This window comes from Tympanuchus pallidicinctus, unplaced genomic scaffold, assembly GCF_026119805.1.
Source record: "Tympanuchus pallidicinctus isolate F22 unplaced genomic scaffold, pur_lepc_1.0 scaffold31, whole genome shotgun sequence".
NCBI classification, from domain to species: domain Eukaryota; kingdom Metazoa; phylum Chordata; class Aves; order Galliformes; family Phasianidae; genus Tympanuchus; species Tympanuchus pallidicinctus.
In genome coordinates, this window is record NW_026294749.1 from 15,552,809 (window position 1) to 15,573,456 (window position 20,648).

General features: G+C 35.9%; 1 protein-coding gene across 1 annotated transcript in view; it reads left to right on the forward strand.

Moving 5' to 3' along the window:
• Positions 1 to 20,648, forward strand: part of CNTNAP2 (contactin associated protein 2) — a 634,054-nt gene that overhangs the window by 347,045 nt on the left and 266,361 nt on the right. The gene's annotated exons all lie outside the window — the stretch shown is intronic.

Genomic DNA, 20,648 nt, shown 5'->3' on the forward strand with positions numbered 1-20,648 from the left:
TTTAGCCTTTTGTTGTTCTGTTTTTGTTGTTCTGTTTTGGTTGTTTTTTTTTTTTAAGAGCTGTAATTATTATGAGTAATTGAGAGCTTTCATAAATTAAAACCATGTCTTGTTCAGTATTTTGGGCTCCATATACCACATATATTGCTGATTATGGCCAGAATGTTTTTCAAAGTGAGATAGGAACTTCAAACCTTTGCAAAACCTGACTGTCATAAAGTGAAGTGTTTTTATTAGTCTCATTAGGAGTAAGTTGAGATAGATAATATGCCAACTGTTTTTTTGTTTTTTGGGTTTTTTTTTGTCCTGTAAATGTGCATAAGTGATTACAGAAAAGGTATCTCTTGAATTCAAAGGATGATATATCTTGTTTTCAGAAACTGCAAAATCACCATTTCTATAAATCTTTGAAAACATATTCACTTCTCATCTAAATTTTCCTGTTTTTTTCTTGCGTGCAAATATCATGTTCTCCAAGCTTTCCTTTTCAGTGACCTGGTATTAAAATATCTAGTACAAAGTATACACAGTATTGTTGTCTTTGCTGAACAATAGTTTAGAGTCTCAGCACTGCATTACAATATAGTTACAAGTGTGTGACAGAGAATTTAAAGAAAAGAGTAATTACAAGGAAATGAGTATTGCCTTAAAGTGTAAGGCAGTCACTACATGTACTTCTTTCTGTGAAAAGAAACATGGCTTTCTCTACAAGAGAAATACCATGGATATAAATGTGAATTCTGCAGACAATAATTGTTTTTATAAAAAACTATCATTTCCATAACTTCTTGTCAAAACCTTTCACTGGCAGTATTCCATAATACTAGCTTTATAATAAAACAGTCCATTTATCAAAATTTGTTCCTAAATCTGTTCTGGTTTTTCTTCAGTTTGCTTTTATTTCAACAGAGGCACTTGTTGTAAAAGTCCTACCTTGGTAGTCAACAATATGTACCATAATTAATGTTTGAAAGAAAAAAAAAAAAAAAAGAAATCAGAATCTTGTGATTTCTGCCCACAAAACTAATTTTGGAACTTTTCTAGTTTTAAGACAGACTAATAAATTACACAAGGGTTTCTTCATTTTCTATTAGAATCATTTTCTGTACTTATGCAGTTCTTTTTCAACTCCTTTGTGCCTTTTCTGTACTCTTCCAAATTACTGAGAATCTACCAAGGGATAGACAGCAAGACTCATAGAGAGCCTGTTTTTATTCAAACTAGGGGAAAATATGCTAAGGACCGTATATTTCTCTAAATTTAATTTGAGAGAGTTAGTGTTAATAGCTTACTTCCTTTCTGTATGAATTTCTCCTCGCTGTTTTTATTTACCTTCTCTTTCTTGACTTGGATTTGGATTTTTGGAAAGAAGTGAGCTACCTACTAACCTCCAGAGAATCATGCTTCTTTGTTGTTTCCAATTGTATGCATAAACCAAAAAGGATGAGCAGAAAAAGTGAAACACAGAGTGAAAATGAGTTGATTAGCCTAATTTACATTGCTGGAGATTAGTGCTAGAGATAAGGGTTGTGAGACACCTTAAGCTTGCACCCAACCACCAAATAGCCTAGTGCCCAGAGGAAATACCTGATTAGTGACATAAATCAAAATTATGTCTATTTTATAGCATTTAACTGTATCTCCTTTCCCTCACCTTTTTACTGTCTTAAAGATGAGGAAGTTTTTTCATATGAGTGGTAAAACTTCAGCAAGAACAAAGGTATGCAGTGAGCATTTGCCAATCCATTATGCTGCTTTTTCTGACAAGCAAAGATGAATGGACTATGTAGTAAGTTTCCTATGAGATGGCAGCCTGTGGCACGTAGTAAATCCTTTCTGTACAGCTGTACAAAATGTATTCTGTATATGCTCTTTTTCCTGGAGTGGAGTTATTTTTTTCTGAAATTTGGGTTGGTCTAAAATCTTACCAAGGAGCTGGAATGAAGAGAGAGAAAAGGGAAGTAAAATAAAGAGGAAAAAGAACCTTCTTCTGTTTCATGTTAGGCTATCCTATGTGCGTATCTAGCTTTCTTTAAATCTGTTATCTTCAACCAGAGTATAAGAATGTGTGTTTAATTTTGTCATGGAAAGGGGGAAACAAAGAGCATTAGCTATTTTGTGGCCTGGCCAGCCCTGGTTCTCTGACTAATGAAGCAAGGCACTTGTGGGCCATGCAGTGTGGGAGAGGAGGAAGGGTAGGGAGATAGCAGATGAGTCTGAAAAACAAACAAAACAACAACAATGGTAATGATCTGAGGAGGAACAGTAATTTACTAAATCCAACAAAATGAGACAGTGCATGGTCAGTAAGTATACAGATGTTAGGCTAGTAAGATTATCACATTGGAAAAGATAATCAGAGATAAATGGAAGGTGCTCACTGGTGCTGTAGGCTCACAAGAAACTTTATGAGGTGTGATCACCAGAGAGAGATCCTTCCTCAGTGGCAGCCAGCCCTTAAATGAGGTCTAAGAGATGTGGAGCCTGGCTCCACCCCTTCTGGTCACACAGGTCAATTGCCTTCACCTGTGCTCCCAAGGCTGACTCAGTACTCGCCTCAGGTGATTAATCAGAGGTTCAGGCCGTGATTCAACAGTTCCAATACAGAAGCATCCAAAGCTAAGATCTTGCACTAGACTTGAGGGGAACCATGTGCTTTCCCTACAGCAAACCGAGAGCCAGTGAGAGGCAGAGCAGCTGGTGTCCTGCCCGGAGCTCCACCTTGCTTCCTCTGCATGTGAAGTCTTCTGGGAATGCTGCTTCTCCCCTCCCCTCCAAGAACCCAAAATGCCCAGAAAAGGCAGTCCATGGAACCAGAACATTAGCTCTTTAACTCCCACTGTTTTACATGATGTCATGATGTGGAATACTGACAAAAATCACAAAACCACAACAAATTTTTATCAAGTTGTCCATTTTTTATCATCATGAGCATCCAACAATAATAGCTGTTATAGTTATGGTCAAACTACCTAGATAGTGTACTTGGGATTCCAGAAGCACTTGTACTGTCTCTATAAAAAAGTATTCAGACAACAAGGATTGGAATGGGCTGTATTTTTTAACAACCCTCTTGCTTTGGATTGTTAAATCCAGCATATTTATGAGTCAGTTAATCAGCAAAGAACATAAATACGCAGAATTTATAAACCTGAGTGAAACAAGCAAGTGATTTTGTTTACTAGTTCTTTCTCTTTTCTGTTTGAATCTTCATTTGTCTTCACTGTTTGGTTTAGGTAAATAAATAAAAAAATAAGCACAGGTTTGTGTAGACATCTAAGCTTCTCTCTGCTATTGTTATGATACAATTCTTTATCATCTCATCTGCTTTCTCCCCCAGTCAACACTAAAACACAAAATCATACTCCTTTTGTGCACTGAAGAGAGGCTAATCAACATTGCCACTTAATTCTTAGTATCCTGTCTTACATCATTCATAGTTTTGTTTCTTTCATTGAGATCCTTTTAATGCTATACAAATGAGAACAAATAAAATACTGCTGATATTCAGTGATTAAGTACTGTCAATAACTTTGTTGGTGATGTTCTAATATGTCAGTCCATCAACATATTACTTGCAACAATGCAAGTAGAAATGCTGGAAGTAAATCAATCTCCCAGAGAAAGATATGTGCATGCAGGAAACTGATACTTCATGAAAACAAATTAAAAAAATCAAATGTATGATAATATGAGTTTAGGAAGGGATATATGGAAGCACAAGTCCTGCTGGAATAACTTCAGCTTTTGAGCCCTTAGAGATGGGAAATGTCTGCCCACTTAAAAATGAATGAATGCAATTTTCAGATGTTCTCTCCTTATTTTATATAGTATAATTCTCCTTCTAAGCTGAAGTACATCTCTGGAAGTTTCTCAGAAAAATAAAATGAAGGAACTGCATTCTTCTTGCTATATTTTACTCTTCCCCCTCTGTCCCGATTTCAGCTGAGACAGTTTTAACAGCACACAGATTTTTTGGTTATTGCTGACTGATGGGAGTGTATCCAGTGCAGGGCTAGGAAGAGCCACTGCCTTTATGGTGCAGCAGCAGGGGACAGGGCAGAGAGAGGAGAGCAGACCTGAATTAAGTAAGCAGTTATTCCACACCATGTGACGTAATGAGAAGGCCACAGATTGACTGGCATCTGCTCAAGGATTCGCAGGCATCAGTCAGTGAGACCTTGTGTTGGTAGTGGAGCATTGGTCAGCAGGCAGTTGTGTCGCTAGCAAGGCATCGATTGGTGGGTGGTGAGTGATTGCATTGTGGAAATATGTATTTTTATCATCATCGTGGCATTAGAAATCACAAATATGTTTGTCCAAGTTGAATTTTGATCTGAACCGTATGTGCATATTCTTTCCCAGTGTTTGAAAATAATCATGCTCCTAAATAATAGTGAATATTAGTAATGTAATAGCACATCTATGATTTAATCTGTTTTCTAGGATATCAGGGTTCTGTCTCCAGATGTATAAAATGGGTTTATTGTCCATAACCACAATTCAGCATATCCAAGATATCTGCACATACACACACACACAAAAAAAAACAAACAAAATACCCAAATTCCTAGTATCATCAATAGGGCATATACTTTTCAAAGCCTTTTCGTATTTTGGAAAGTGACTTACTAATCTTGTTATTGGATTTTCCATACATAGATTTATCTGATTTTCATCTTTAAAATGATAGAACCTATGTCATATTCTCCTTTTCCTTCCTCTAAACCGGAACCAAATTTTCAATTGCATTTCAGATTTTAAGAGCATTAAAAAAAAAAAAAAAAAAAAAAAAAAAAAAACACAACCCTGCTATTGTTATAAATAACACTAAGAAAAAGTTGTCTACCTTCCTATACAGACCCCTTCCAACTCAAGATATTCTACAATTCATTGATTCCGGTATCAGATAATTGACTTGCGTCTTTCAGAAAATTTACCCTTCTATATAATTGTGGGCATGAATATCTTTGGGAATCTGCTTTTATGTGTCATAAAATCATAACAGGAGGAAAATTTCAGGATATGTTCCAGAACTTGCAAATATGATGTTTGTGAAAATGGGAGATACACAGAGCAAAAATATAGTTATTTGGGTAAGGGACTTGTTTCTGTTTGATATGGTCTGGGATGAGAATGATTCTCAGTGCTGATTGTAAATACTGATTCACATGAAAGTTGCAGTAATTATAAATTCTACTGACACAAGAAAGGCTGAGAAAAATCGAGGCTCTTTAGCCTAGAGAAGACTCCAGGAAGACCTCTTCTGTATTCCAGTTCTTTATGGGAGCCAACAGGAAAGAAGGGGAGGGACTTTCTAACAGCATGTATTGACAGGTTAAGAGTTACAGTTAAGTTACGTTCTTTAACTATTTAGATTTAGATTAATTGTATGGAATAAATTATTCATAGTGAGTCTGATAAGACACTGGATTGGATTTCCCAGAGAATGTTGCTCCTCTTTGGACTTTTTCAAGGCCAGGTCAGATAGGGCTTTGGGAATCTTGACCCAGTAGGAAACGAGCCTTCAGTGAGAGGAGAGGATGGACTAGCTGATCTTTTAAGGTCCCTTCTCACCCAAAGTACTCTGTGAATCTATGATGTTTGAGTTATTGAGTCCTACCTAAGGTACTATCATTCTGAATATTCAGTGGATGGCCAGAATACGTATTTTTTAATTAATTGTTTTTATACTAAGCCATAGGAATTTATTTGGAATTGGATAGTTACAAGAAATACCAAAAGTGTAGCCATATGTGTTAATGAAGAGAAGAAATAGGATGTTTTTGAGGAGTGATAATCATGTTCTGGTTTGAAGTTTAAACTGGAGAGAAGTGCAATTTGATCTGTTGCTATGGCAATAAGACAGGGTCAGGCTCTCTGAGCACAATGCCTGCCATCCTGAGAAGTGATCTTCTAGACTTTCTGCTTCCAGTCCGAGACCTGTGTGCTTATCTTTTGATCTTGCCTAACAAATCAAAGCAAGAGTAGTCACTGTGGCTAGAAATGTATAATATCTGAAAATCCTCAGTAAAAAAAACATTCTGTTTAGCTGTAAGAACACATCATATAGTGCTATAGAATGTTACTGTGTGTTTTAGTGTGTTTGTATATGAAGAAAAAATCTTGCTTTAAGCTCTAATGAGTATGGCATTAAGAATATTTCCTTGTGGATCTGTTTTTCCAAGAAAGTTAAAAATTTGTGAACTTGAAAATGCATACCTTGCTTCTTGCATTTATTTAATTTTAATTATTCATACTTTCTTTTTTGCTTGCCCTTTTAACCTTTTTTTTATTCTTACAGATTAGCTTTAATTTTTGAAATCTAGTTATTCAGAAATAGAAAATATCACTGTGTTATGTCAAGGTATCATTTGGTAAGTGAAGTTTGTGTCAATGCCTATATTGTACTGCATAAAAATAGTGCTTTATGTGCCTGCTTCTAAGATGCTACACAAACCACTGGGGTAGGCCTGCAGTATCACATATTCATGAGCGCATACATGGATGCAGATTGAAAATGCATTCAACAAAACTAGACTAATTTTATAGATGTTATAGTCTTTTTTTTTTCCTAGTGCTTCAACATCCTGATAGTCAAACAAAGAGGCAAACTCCATAGGTAGAGCTATCTAACAGCAGAAACAATTCCTTAGTGACAAACAGGTATGTGAAGCCTGAAGCTTCCTGTTGCTTTGTTCCATGCTTGAACCAGTAACAATAAAGTACGTAGAACTAGGTTATACCCTTTGTCTTTATAGTTTTCTATAATCAGAAATATTAATATATTAATATTAATATATCAGAGTTGCATTCAAACATCATAGATAATACCTGTCCCTCCCAAAAATGATCTGGATTACATCTTTTAAACATACTTTGTAAAATTAATATTCTAATACTTGAAATGACCTTATGTTTAGCCTGGTAGGCAGCTTAACACCACATACTTGCTTGCTCTCTTCTCTTCAGTGGGTTGGGGAACAGAACTGAAAAGTGTAGAAGTGTGAGAACTCATTGGTTGAGATAAGGACAGTTCATAAGAACTAGGGAAAAAAAAAAAACACAGATGAGCAAATAGAAAACAAACGAACAAGAATAATTAAAACAAAACAAAAAAAACCAGTGATCACAGTGCAATTGCTCACCACCAGTCCCAAGAAGCAGCATCCCCCCCTTCCTTGGCCAACTCCCCCGTTTTATAGTTCAGCATGATGCCATATGTTTATGAGACATCCCTTTGGTCATTTTATATCAGTTAACCTGATGAGAAAGCTAGGTGAGAATGCATAATAGGCCACTGAACCTTTGAAAACTTCCTGAATAACTTCTCTCATCCTTTCTTCTGTGTTGCTTTAAAAAAATATATAATAATAATAATAATAATAACTGTTTCCTTTAACATGATTTTTTGTTGTTGTTGTTTGATTTTGATTCTCTCTTCACTTCCCTACAAGTACTTCTCAGTCCAGGCTGATTTTTTATTCCTCTTGAAAATGTGCTGTATAGCAATTTACGAAAAAGCCCTATAAGGCTACGCCAGTGACAAAGTGGTCTGCTGTAGCAATGTTTATGCTAACGTCACACTAGTGGTAAATCTTTTGGAAAATTGTATTGGAAAACACAGGTACTATTTAGAAACATAATGGATTTGTTCATCCCCCAGTCCACAGTTATTGCATTTCAAAAAATAAACCATCACTGATGAATCATAAAAGGCTAATTACACCATTTAATGGCTCTATCACACCTACAGTACAGGCTAATTCTCCAGTAGATTCAAAACAGTTCTGACCAGCTCCAAAATTATTTTTGTTCTGCAGCATTGTTCTACCGAAGTCATTTAACATTAAGGCAGAAGTAAACTGAACAGCTAGAATAAGATGACCTAGGAATAACGCTTTTCATGCAGAAAACAATCTACTGTTGAAAGTTAATCTTAATAACGTTAGATTATTTAATCTTAATTTCCTTTGTTTTTTGCTTTGATTAAAATATAGCCTGTTTTTCTGTCTCATATTTATCTCTCAGTGATCTGGTGAAAAGGGATGAAGATGACAGAAGGCTGAATGGATGACACATTTCAAAGTTGATACAAAAAACTCCATCACATCAATAGTTTTTGGTTGACTGTAGTGCCATAGAATGAGGAATTGAGCACTCTGTACAGAGCTTATACTTTATACATATAAATTTATACTTTACCAGTGCATAATGTTTCTGCTCTTCAGTTTTGATTACTTTCCACTTCTTTTTAGGAATATTCCTTAGGTCATACTTTCTGTAAAATAAACTAGCCAATAGATCACTATTGAAATGAAGATGTCCCTTCTTCTATAAATGGCCTGTAAGTCAACTGCTGAAAATTTCTTATTTAAAATCTTGTTAGAACAATATTAAAATGTCAGCTGAACAGTGCAATTTCTGAGATTTTCATGCCTTTATTTTATTGCAGAGGAGAGATGAACAGTGAGCCTTCTATTTCCAAGATTGGCTACAATACTCTGTTGTAGATCTAATTTAATGTGGGTACCTGCAGCTTTCTCCTTCAAGGGAAAGACTACACTTTGCTCTTCCAGTAAAAATGGAAGACCATAGAGAAGAACCAGACAAGATACATGATTGTCCCTTTACTAATGCCATACCTATCCTCCCATCCCCACAGAGATGTGACTTTTCTTCGTAAATCAAAGTCACAGAGATCCGCTTCCATTTTCAGAGGTCTCTCACATTTCTTCCTATCAGTAGTTTTTTTTTTTTTTCTTTGTCTACATTCATGAGGAAATCATGACCTATGAAAGTTATTTTGAGAGTCGACCACAGACAAATTAAAATCAAGCAATAATTCTGATGTTGTTCTTTAAAAAAATCTCGAATATTTGGTGAGGAAAGGCTTTTGCCATTCCTTTATATCTTGTCTTTTCCCAGACAGACTTCTTTTACATTCTTTTTACACTTCAAGGCTCATACAATCCCTAGAATTTACGCACTTAGCACTGTTTTCATAAATTACTCTAGAGATGCTATAAGAGCATTATTCTCCTGTAGTAAACATGAGATATGTAAGCAAAAGTCCATTGAAATCCCTAGATCATTGAATTCAGCTGTTTAATTAGGCATACAATTAACTATGCTTATATGGCCTGATATTCACGTCTTCAGAAGATTAGGAATAGTTACATGGTGGGAAATACACGTGAAACAAAGAACTGTGTAAGTAAGAGATTGCCTTGGGAAGATGAAATGGCTATCATTTAAGCTTTCTGAAGATGTTAAATAATGGTAACTAATTTCAACCTTAGAAGGCTTCAGTTATTCAGTTATCCTTTGAGTAGAAATGCATTAACTATTGATTTCTTGCTGAATCAGTACATGAGACAACTGGTCTATGGGCCTGAGTAAACTCAATCGGGGGAAATTTTTCTGGCCCTGAAAAAAAACAGGTGGCATAATAAAAGATGTTATAGCAGTGATGTTTAATCTTATAGTACTAAATAGTTCAGAGATTATGGATGAAATAGAGCTTTAAAACAAAAATGAGAGACAAACTCCGGCATACTTTCCAACAAATTAAAAACAAGAGTGACGGAGACCAGCTCAAGACGCCTGGGACAGACGGGCTTAAGCTCTGGTGGCGCAAGAAGCAAAGTTTATTGTTGTTACAGGGTTTTTATATCTTTTAGCTACAGGAGTATACAATACTTAAATCAGATAACATTCATGCAGCTGACAGCAATACATCATTACTTAATTAGCTCTTTGTGGATTATGGTCAGTACAGTGATCAAAAGGTGTTCTCTCCACAGAACACGTTCTGCTCTTGGTCACGGAACGAAGAAGCTGTAGCTTGCCAGTTTCACATGGCAGTCCTTCCCTTTCAGGAGGGGCTGCATGTTTCACGTGGCAGTATGTTTCACATGGCAGTCCTTCCCTTTCAGGAGGGGCTGCATGTTCCACATGGCAGTCCTTCCCTTTCAGGAGGGGCCGCGTGTTCCCTGTTTGACCCTTTCAGGCCAGCCAGGTCTGTTTTGCTTAACAGTCTTCCTCACAAGAGGAGAGTCAAGATCCTGAAGAAACTAGTTTAAAGTGATCATCTTCTGGTAAACTTTTAAAGCTTGTATTTTTCTCTTTTTTTATTGAATGGATTCTGCAGTTCTGCAGACTTCATACCCATAGGGTAGTCTCAGACAATAGAACTTTTTCACAGCAGTGGACCTCAGTTGTTTCACATTTCTTCTGTCATATACACCTTTGAGAATATGGGGCTACAAAAGGAAGTGAGAAATGTTAGCCATCCTACTTACACCAAATAACTGTAAGACTCAAGAGGCTTAGAACATTTTTATTAACAAAATAAACAATTCCTCAAAATACTACTTCCTTGATTTGGATTTGATTAAAATATTCATTTGTTATTTTGTTTAATTTTTTTTAACTTCTGTGTCAGGGACACAATCAGACCCCTGACCAAAGAATGATCCTGGGGTGGAACAAAGTATTCTGACAGTTTTAAGGGAACTGATATTTGTGGCTGTAGCTGCAAATATCTTGTCCTGTAGAGAGAACTGATCTTGGTAGCTTATCATGTTTTTGCAAATGGTTTTTGCAAGCAGGTGTTCCTCCTGGGCTCTGTATCAAGCACTGGCCATGAGGGTACAGCATGCAAGTGGAAAAAAACCTTGCAGACCCTGGGAAGAATAAAAGCAGGAGAGAGGCTGTGGCAGGAGAGAGAGGAAAAGGTCAGCAAGTAACAGTGCGCTGGCTTAGGGAGTTTCAGCTTCCTGCTTATGGGGATTATTTCAAAAAAAGGATGTCTGTGCTTGTATGAGTGTGTGTTATGTTGTCTAAAACTCACAACCATCTGTGTTGCTCTGAATGCCTAGATTGCTTGCCTCTGCTCCTGAGACATCCCGTCTCTCAGATCTAAACGTACCCTGAAACAACTTCCCATTTCCAAACAAAAGATTTTGTGTTCTGAAACTAGAACATTTCAACACCTTAGAATTTCCCTTCTTTGAAAAAGCAGAAGATATTATAACTCCTGTTAACAATCAGATTGCCTGAGCCAGGACTGTGTGTGAGAAAGGTTCTCCTCTGGAAGAAACTGAACTTCAGGCACATATCAGTCTGTTCTAGCTTATTTGCTTTGTTTGAAGGCATTGCAAATGTGTTGTCAGTTTAGGTGCATATCATATCTCTCCTGTCTTATCAAAGTTTAGAAATACAAAACACTATTTTTAGACATAGTTATTAAAAGGTTTTGTTAATAGATTATTGCATAGCTGTCTTTCACTTAGAGCTCAGCTGGGACGTTGGTCTAATATTTCCATACTCCTTGAATATTAGTCATTATTTTGAATAGAACTAAGACTTGTGGAAAATAATCTCAACTACTCATCACTTGTGAGGAAAAGTGTAAATGTCAAATGATAGCATCTAAATCCTTTACAAATGGGTTGCAAATTGATTTCTGCAAATAAACATATTTATGAGCACAACAATATTCATATTTGAAAAGTCATTACAGCCTTCTTTCACAGTCTGTTCTAAATGGATACAGCTACCAAGAATCCATGAATTGTTTCTTGTATCCCAGCTATTATAATAGAGAACGTTTGGCTTCACTATTTTAACTTACATCAGCTGCACAACTGTATGTAGGTGGTTTAACATTCTCAACTCCCAGTTCATTATTTACCTTATACTACAAGCAGGTTTGTACAAGAACCACTCAAAGGTCTTCCTCACAAGAGATGAGCAGTAGGTACATGTAGGTACAAACATGGTGGCAAAAGTATCAAACCTCTTCAACCTCTGCCCCTTGAGAGATGTAGTAAACATGGTGGAGCTTTGTTACACTGCATTTATCAAACATGCATGGCAGGAATTCAAATGTGTAGAAATCGCCTCCAAGAATTTATGTTTAACTTTTCTGAAATCCTGGTTTCATTATAATTTGCTTCATATGTTAGTAAGTGTTCATATGTTAAAAGAAAGCAGTAGTAGATAACTAAATTCATGAGGATGTGGATCACTGCACTAGAAAAATCTCTAAACCACCACAAGCATAGCACATTTGTGTTGAGTTATTCAGGCAGGAAAAAAAAAACCACAGTGAAATTCCTCTTTTTTTTTGAGGGGGGGGGGGGAAGGTGGGAGTGGATAATTGAGTCTTTAAATCATTTTAAGCATTGAATGTAAAGAGAAATCAAGGTTGTTTGGAAATTGTAGGAAAAATGAAAGCTCTCAGGTTATGTTACCCTCATCTCAGCATAAAGCAGTTTGTTGTTGTTGCTTTCTCATCACTACTCTGGATAAGATAGCTCCTGAGCTATGGCTTGCTTTTTGCCAAATTAGTCTGCAGAAATGTCCTGTGAACAGTGGAAAATATAGAATATTGCTTTCTGTTTTGATAAAGTAATTTGAAAATAGGTTTCATGGATGTCTTTTCAAAATATCTTTTTTGTGTGTGATTTTATTTTCAGTTCACATACATAAATTGCAAATTTTTACATGTAATATATAGTGCTGCAACCAGATATTGTGTATATGTATCTGAGTTTCAGAAGCATATACTGTCCTTCAGTGTACACCTGTACAGCTGTCCTACAAATGCAGTTCCCTTTTTTTCCTCAATGGCTATCCTTCTTTCGTACATTTTAGAATTCTGCAAGCAGTATTCAGTGTTCACTGGAAGCTTGTGGGTGAGCATTTTGGTGTACATAAAAAGTGATTTTGTATCATCTGTAAAATTGATCAAAGTTCTACTTGTTTATCTTTACATTCAATCAGGTATATATTTAAAGAAAAGTCTTAAAATTTGCATTCTGCTTCATATTACTAAAAATATGGGTTCAAATCAATGTTCATCTTCACTGAAGGCAATAAGGTTAATTGTATCAGGAATAACTTCAAGTGATGTCTGGAAGGTGACATGAACGATAGTTAATCTTTTAGATGTATTCAGGAGAAAATATGACATTATATTAAAAAATTAACTGCAAGAACTTGTACGTGCATGAAGTTTAGACTCAGCACTCAGCATTTTCATAAAGGAAATAAGTGAACAGTTTTGTTTGCTGCATGCACTCTTCTTTATGAGAAGCTACATAAACTATTCTCAGTACAGGAGAAAAAGAAAAATCCCCACCTGCCGCTATTCGTGTTACAGGCATTATGTAAATGCACTGTTTTTTAAAACAATGTGAATCACTGCTGAAGAAACAGTACTTAAAGTTATATATTTTGCAAAGGCATCAAGTTATTCATTTTTCCTTATTTATCCACTGAATATAAAGTATCATATTTTAAAACCTTGTGTTTTAAAGAATGAGAACAACATAAAGCGTGAGCAGAAAAGAAAGAAAATAAGTCTATTTTATTATTATTATTATTATTTTTACTTTGAATGTCTTTTAATAATGAAGATCAGTCAGCAAAACACGTTTGGCATATTCAGCTATGTGAATTGTTTGCACTGAACTCAAACCATGTTTAACTAGCTTTATTCCACTGGAACATTTCATTAAAGGCTTAACACTCAGTTTTGTTTCACTTCAAGGCTTGTGGATCTTCTCTTCACACAAATCATTTTTGCAGGAAAAAGGATCATGAGGATACAGCTTTTTTCTCCAGTGTTTTTTGGGAAGATGAGTCTAAACTGAACAGTCTGTGAGTTTCATGTTGTGACAATAATTTTCCTCAGAGAAATTTTGTGTTTCAATATACAGAAAGAGAAGCTCATTTGGAAATATCCAATATAAATTAACCTGTTAAAATTTATAAATAAGCTTCTTGCCCCTTAAATGCTTGGATGAGCCTCAAATATCGTGTGAGTAGAAGTGGGTGCAAACTGAACATCAGTGATAATGTAGTTGATCTTAGAAACAGTATCGTTTTTAGGAACTATAGGAGAAACTGAGCAAAAAATGCACTTCTAGTCTGTTAAACTTTGAAAACATCAGATGCAGTGTTGCCTAAATTTTGGTGGATTGCATGGCTTTAGTTTCATTAAAGTCTATCACCTTCATTGCCAAGTGTATTATCTTCTCTACAAGAAGTACAAGAATAGAAAAGATGTTGCTTGTAGCAAGGAGTGACAGTTTATACATTTAGGAATAGAAAAGCTCAAAAACTCAAAGGCAAAGTATATGCTGCCTGCAGAAATTTTCTATTCTATGTTAAGTGAAATATTTTCACATAAAGTAGCAGAAGGGAAATCCACAGCTGGCTTTCTTTATCTCTGCTGATCCCAAGTAGCAGGCTAAACAGAGGAAAAAAGGATTTGCGTTCTCTAGTCTCCTTCCTCTACTCCACACCCACTACTGAACATAAAATTTTAATTGTCACATTATAAAATGCAGGAAAAGAATCCAAATTCTGTCTCTCACTTATTCAATGTATGTACCTTGATATATGATACTTGGTGAGTTAACCTGGATGTCCCTTGTGCTATGCTCTATGTGGGTAGCTGGCCACTACCACATGAACACTGAACTATTTTTAACTCTGTGGATACTGATTTATGAGACTAGGTGTCCCAGCTCACTGTTTTTAAGGTCTTAATAAGCAGATATTTTTCATTTGTTAGCTATGTTGTAATATCCTTGCCAAGACATTTTCTGTCTCTGACATCTCTATTGATGTGAATTATGCTTAAATTAGTTTAAAATATAGTTTGAAACAAAATGGCCTTTATCAGAATCTGTTAGTCTGAGTTCTCTAAATGATACTTAAAGCATTTTTATTCCATGTGAATTCAGTGTCAGTAAAGTCTAATTTATTCCTGTTAGTAGCACAATTTACTATTAAACAGAATACTCCCTGTGTCTGGTTTATTCTGAAGGACACATTCCATTCTGGAATGGACTGCCCAGGGAGGTGGTGGAATCACCGACCCTGGGGGTGTTCAAGGAAAGACTGGATATTGTGTTGAGGGACATGGTTTAGTAGGAGCTATTGGGAATAGGTGAACGGTTGGACTGGGTGATCTTTTAGGTCTTTTCCAACCTTGATGATTCTATGATTCTATGATTCTATACTTGTTAAAATGCATGCCATGACTGGCTGTTATAGATGCTACCAACATTTCTTGCATGGGAATGAATGTTAGCACATCTGCTTTGCACAGCTATTGGATGGGAGAGAGACAGGAGCAGTATGCTGCCATTGTCAATAATGAGATTGCAAATTCATTTTCAGTATTGTCACATGCTGGGTAAAAAAGTCATTCAAGAGCTAACAATTGAGCGTTTCAGAAGGATATTTAAAGACTGGTGAATTTAACCCAAGTAAAATCTGATGTATGGTGAACAATTCATAAAAAAAACCCAAACATCTGAACTGACTTCCCATTTAAATATATTTTCTCGAGATTACAATTGACGTGACTAATTAGGAAAGGAAAAGGCAACAAATTAACAAGCACTGCATAAAGATGTAGCATGCCAACATATTGAAAACAGAAGCTCACAAATGTGATCAAAGTCATGAGACACCTGTACAAAGTGAAAAAAAAGTGGACTAAAAATGGAAAACATAGCTGATATAAATCTTTTTCAAATAAGAAGAGTCATAGAGGATTAAGAGAAATCAGTTGGTTTTGATTTCTTTTTATGCAAGAAATTGGAAACAGAAAAATCAAATAAGTTTTCACTCCAAGACATGGGAAATGATGTGATCATCGCGTGCTGTGATGTCAATTATGACATTCTATAAGATGTCATGGATGATAAAATGTGACTAAAACCACTTATTTTTAGTTGATATTGATAAGATTTAAAAATGTTTTTAGGCCATTTTTTGTAAGATTCCAGAGAACAACTGTAACTTTCTCCTACAGGATGAGTCAAATATATAAGCTCTTTCATGTCTCATTTCTGGTTCAAGGAAAATTTCATTTTCAGAACTTCTGTATGACTAAGAAAAAAAAATCTGATAAAAACAAACATACCCCTCTGGTTTACAATTTTTTGTATATAACTAACACTGTCACTATTGTGAATGTTTTCAGAGATATTAAATATTTCATAACCTGGATTGCTTCCATAGATCTTACTTAAAACATATGAATGAAATAAAGGATTCCAATGAAGGTTAAGGTGCCTATAGACAAAATTTTACACTGAATTGTGTATTGGCAATCCAACATATCTGTAGTTTCTGAAAAAAATGTATTATTTATATGCCTGTATAATTCTCCTGAACAACTGACCTTTATATAACTTCAACAGAGTTTGAAGATTACTCGTAAAGTGGGCACACAGTTTTGGTAGTTATGTAATCAAATGCAACCACATAGTACCCTGCACAAAGACTTTGACAGTCTTTCTATATATTTGTCTCACTCCAATTTGTAGGAGGAATAGGAGGTTCTTTTAATATACATATACCAATGGCAAGATTAAGATACAACAGGCCAAATGTTAGCCCAACCAGTTTATTACAAATCCTAGTTGCTTAGGGATATGGGGAAGGGAAGATGGACAATAGAAAAGAGATAGGAAATAAAAAGCAAGGAGTCTTTATAGAAAGCAAGGGACATTGCCACTACTGTGGGTCCAGCATGGTTCATAGCAGGTTCCACTGATCTCAGGAACTCATCAAATCACCACGGGGGGTGTGGGAGAAAGCCAGGAAGCTTCGCAGCAAGCAGGTCCTGGGGGGCTTCTTCCAAGTCTTTGCACTCAAGGAATTCTTCCATCAAAAGTTTCTCTGGAATTCCTTCTCCCCCAGGCATTTTGTTTCTTTAGGAGTTCTTCTCTGAAGTCCTTAGTTTAGTGAAGGCCTTTTATCCCCCATTTCCCCAGTTTCTCAGGGTTTTTTTGGTGTGGTTTTTTTTTTTTTTTTTTTTTTTTTCTCTCCCTGTTTGTGTGACATAACTGTCCCAACAGATAAGCCAGCAGGGAGTGCTGCCTTCATTGCCATGCACAAGCATTGTGCCTTTTGCAGTGGTCAGCTCCTTCAAAGCACACTCCTGAGAAAGACTGTCCTGTTTCTGCTTATCTTTATAAGCAGACGCACTGTTGCATGGCGACACCCATCACTCATCCCACTAGATAATTTGCAGTTGTCAGTCAGAGTCTTATAACCAGAACACCTCAGGAAGCAAGCTTTGATACAAAAAACAAACAAACAAAAAAAACAGCTTTGTCTTTCACAATATTGTGTACAAAAACTAAACTGTTTACTTTTAATCTTGCCATCTTACTTTCAGCTCATAATGTTTGCCTTAACATCTGAATATCAGCTCTACATCCTTTATTTTAGAACAGCAGTGCCTCTGGAGAGTCGTAATAGAACAGTAAGAAGACTGTTTTCATGTTATCCAGAAAGGCATTAACTGTCAGTGGCATGGAGCATGGATTATAACCTCATTTCTCAGTGTTCTCACATTTCCACATTTTCATGATTTACTTCATTTCATCTTGCAAACTAGGCTAAGAAGCCGTTTTAAGCTATCAAGAAACAGCACCAAACTTGTTCCTTGTTTACTTGTTCTACAAATAAGTTTTCTTCATTGTCTGAGACTGGTAAGGAATGTCTCAAATCATAATGAGGCAATCAATATCACTTTTTGTGTTTTATATCTTAAAGCATTTCTTTGGAGTTGTTTGCCTTTGAATGGGTGTGCCTAGGAGTGTTATTGGAGCAGGCTTGACCACTCTGGACTACAAGTAAAAGTTTGTACTGTTGTCTTTAGTCATTGTCAAGTGACCAAAACAACCCTGAACAACCCAGCACTGTTGAAGATCAGCACTTGACACCATGACATTGCTGGAAAGAGGAGTGGTGAACCACCTTGCATGTCTGTCTGTTTCTCTTTCCTCATTTTCTATTTTTCTCTTAATCTTCTATTCTTTTACTCTTTGTAGTAGCTGTTGCCTAACATTGTATTACCTGTAATGTTTATTTATTGTAATTAGCAAATTACCAAATTTTACCTCCAAATTGGTTGTTTTTAAGAAAGTTCTCCATCAATTGATAGGTTTTATTCCTCTGAGTCTCAAATGACTCCATTGTTGTAGTGACCTCCGCTGAGTAGGGGAGGTGCAGCTCAGAAAGATTCACATCCCTCAAAATCTACTTTCCTTCCTCCAAATCCACTGAGTGGGATGAGACACCTCATGAATAAGGGCAGGGGGTTTCTAAAGTCTTTTCATACCATTCTCTTCATTTGATTTGCTGTTGAGTCAACATACTATGGCAAGCCTGTATTCCCAAATGCATTATGTTTTTACATTATTATAGGCACTAAAGAGTGTAATGACTTATCTTCATCTTAAATCTCATCTATTCACCTCCATTTAAAAAAATGGCCTAAAAGCCTTCTCTATTTACTTATAAAATATTTTTTCTGCAATCAGCTCCTTTATTAGAGGGATATAAAATCTGCTACATTATGAAATCTGTTTGTCCAATGATGCAGCTGGTATAAATAAAAAAAAACAATTCACAGCAAGCAACAATATGACTTTTTTTTAACAGCATTTCCTTCTTTAAAGCAGTTTCAAGGTCATTGTTCCAATGACAAATTTGCTCTAGAACAACATGTTTGTAGTAGAAGCCTATCTGACAAAAATGGATTTCAAAGGGAGAGAAGGGAGAGCACCACATACTTTATAACTGCATTAAAATTATATTGAACTGGGACAGAACTCATATCTCAGATTAGAACTCTTTAGGAAAGATTTTCCTAAAATCTTTCCTTTTTTTTCACCAAAAGTGAGCAGTTTATTTCTCCCTACAGAGAAGTTTAGAATTTTGAAGGATAAATATTTTGTAATGTATTATGTCAACTATAGCACAGACTTCTTTGGCTTACCATCCAAAGTAGGTGAGATTTACACAAATATTCCCTTTTCTACTTCTTGCCAAGGCAGAAAATGACCTTAATCAACTTTGCTAAACCTAATCTTCTCCATTATTTTGAGTTGGAGGGCTAATGGGAAAACAAGCTTAGAACTCAACAGAAGGGAAGTACAGGTATCAGTAAGGAGGAAATAAAAAGGAAAGAGGGAACAAATATTAAAACAAGATAAAGTGAGGATAAAGGAATCATAAGAAGTACAGAGATCCTGACCAGTAGTATTTATGCAATTCAAGGCTTAAATACTTTAGAGAATTGAGCTAAAGGAATTACTTAAATACAATACTGAAGTAAATAAATAAGATCCATGACTTAGCATGAGACAACTGCAATTAAACTAGTAGAATTTGGTGTGTCGAATCATGATGTTTATAAATCTCAGCTATGTTTGTGACTTTATCTGACTCTACAGAATAGATTTCACACATAAAATTAATAAGACCGTATCAACTAGGCCAAAGTACATGCCATGTACATGAAGTGCTTCAGGTGTGATTAACTTTGGTGAATTAATATGTGCTAACATCGATCTCTAACTAGGTCCACCAGAATTTAACCATCATGTGGTGGTTTTACCATTCCATTGCTGTCAAACCTTGTTATTAGACTTGGTTTCCCCTTCTGCTTCTGTCTCACTTGCCATTTCAGCTATACTGAGAGAGAGAATTCCCTCAAGCTCTGTTTTACTGGCTTTATCCAACTCTTTCCTTTAGCAGCTAGGCTGTCGGGCTCCTCTTTGTCCTTAGTGTATCATGCAGAATCTTGGACTGCAAATAATAATATTACTTTAGTGATCTTGAGTATTTATACATCATGATTGGGCTGATACCCACTGAACCTCAGTTTGAATTTTTGTCATTGATATTTGGATATCATGGTTAGAAAGCTCTTAACAATGCTCCAACAGATAGAACATGCCTGCAGTGGAAGCCCATGTCTTGGAAGTCTTGGGGAGGGAGTAAATTAAACCACATGAAACCATGTGGTGAGCTATGGCTGAAGGATTAAAACATCCAAAATATCACTGAGCAAATGTTACAGTTATTGTGAAACACCCAGCACCCTTCCTGGAAAGGAAGGAAGGAAAGGCAGAGACTCTACAAGAGCAGGAATTTATGTTTCATCTCATTCATGGACAGTCCTTCTGTACGGGGGAGTCTGTCTTTAAACATAGGAGCCATAGGATTTTCTGAGGTGAAGAGCTGTCAAAGGATGAATGCAATCAACTACAGCAACAATCTCATAGGGTACTAATTCACATTTAAGCACTTTAAAAGTCCGAGTCTTAAGTCTAGACTAAATAACTACCTGTTCATTCATTAAGTAGGTATAAACAGACAAGAAGTTCAAACTTGGTGATTCTGAATTCACTCTCTCTAGAGAATACTTTGTACATTTGTATATACCATACCATTACTTATTTATTTATTGTATGGAATAGTTTAATAAACAGAAGTACTTTGCTTTAAATATTACGTATTTTTTAGGTTAATGATGTGCGTGTAATGCTGTTGCATTTTCTTAGATTGCACAACACATTCATTAATGTACTTAGAGATGATATATAATCATAGACAACAAAACTGATACTGCTATATTAAATTTGATGTGGATATCACTTTAAAATTAAGTTCATTACAGGTAATAGAATGATCCATTTGCAGGCCTCCAGCCGCAGACTTGGAGGTGGCAGGTCATTTGGAAAGCAATTTGCTGGCAGTCTTACTCCCCCTCCTTTTTAACCATGGGTATTATAAGTTCATTATTGACCCTAATAGGT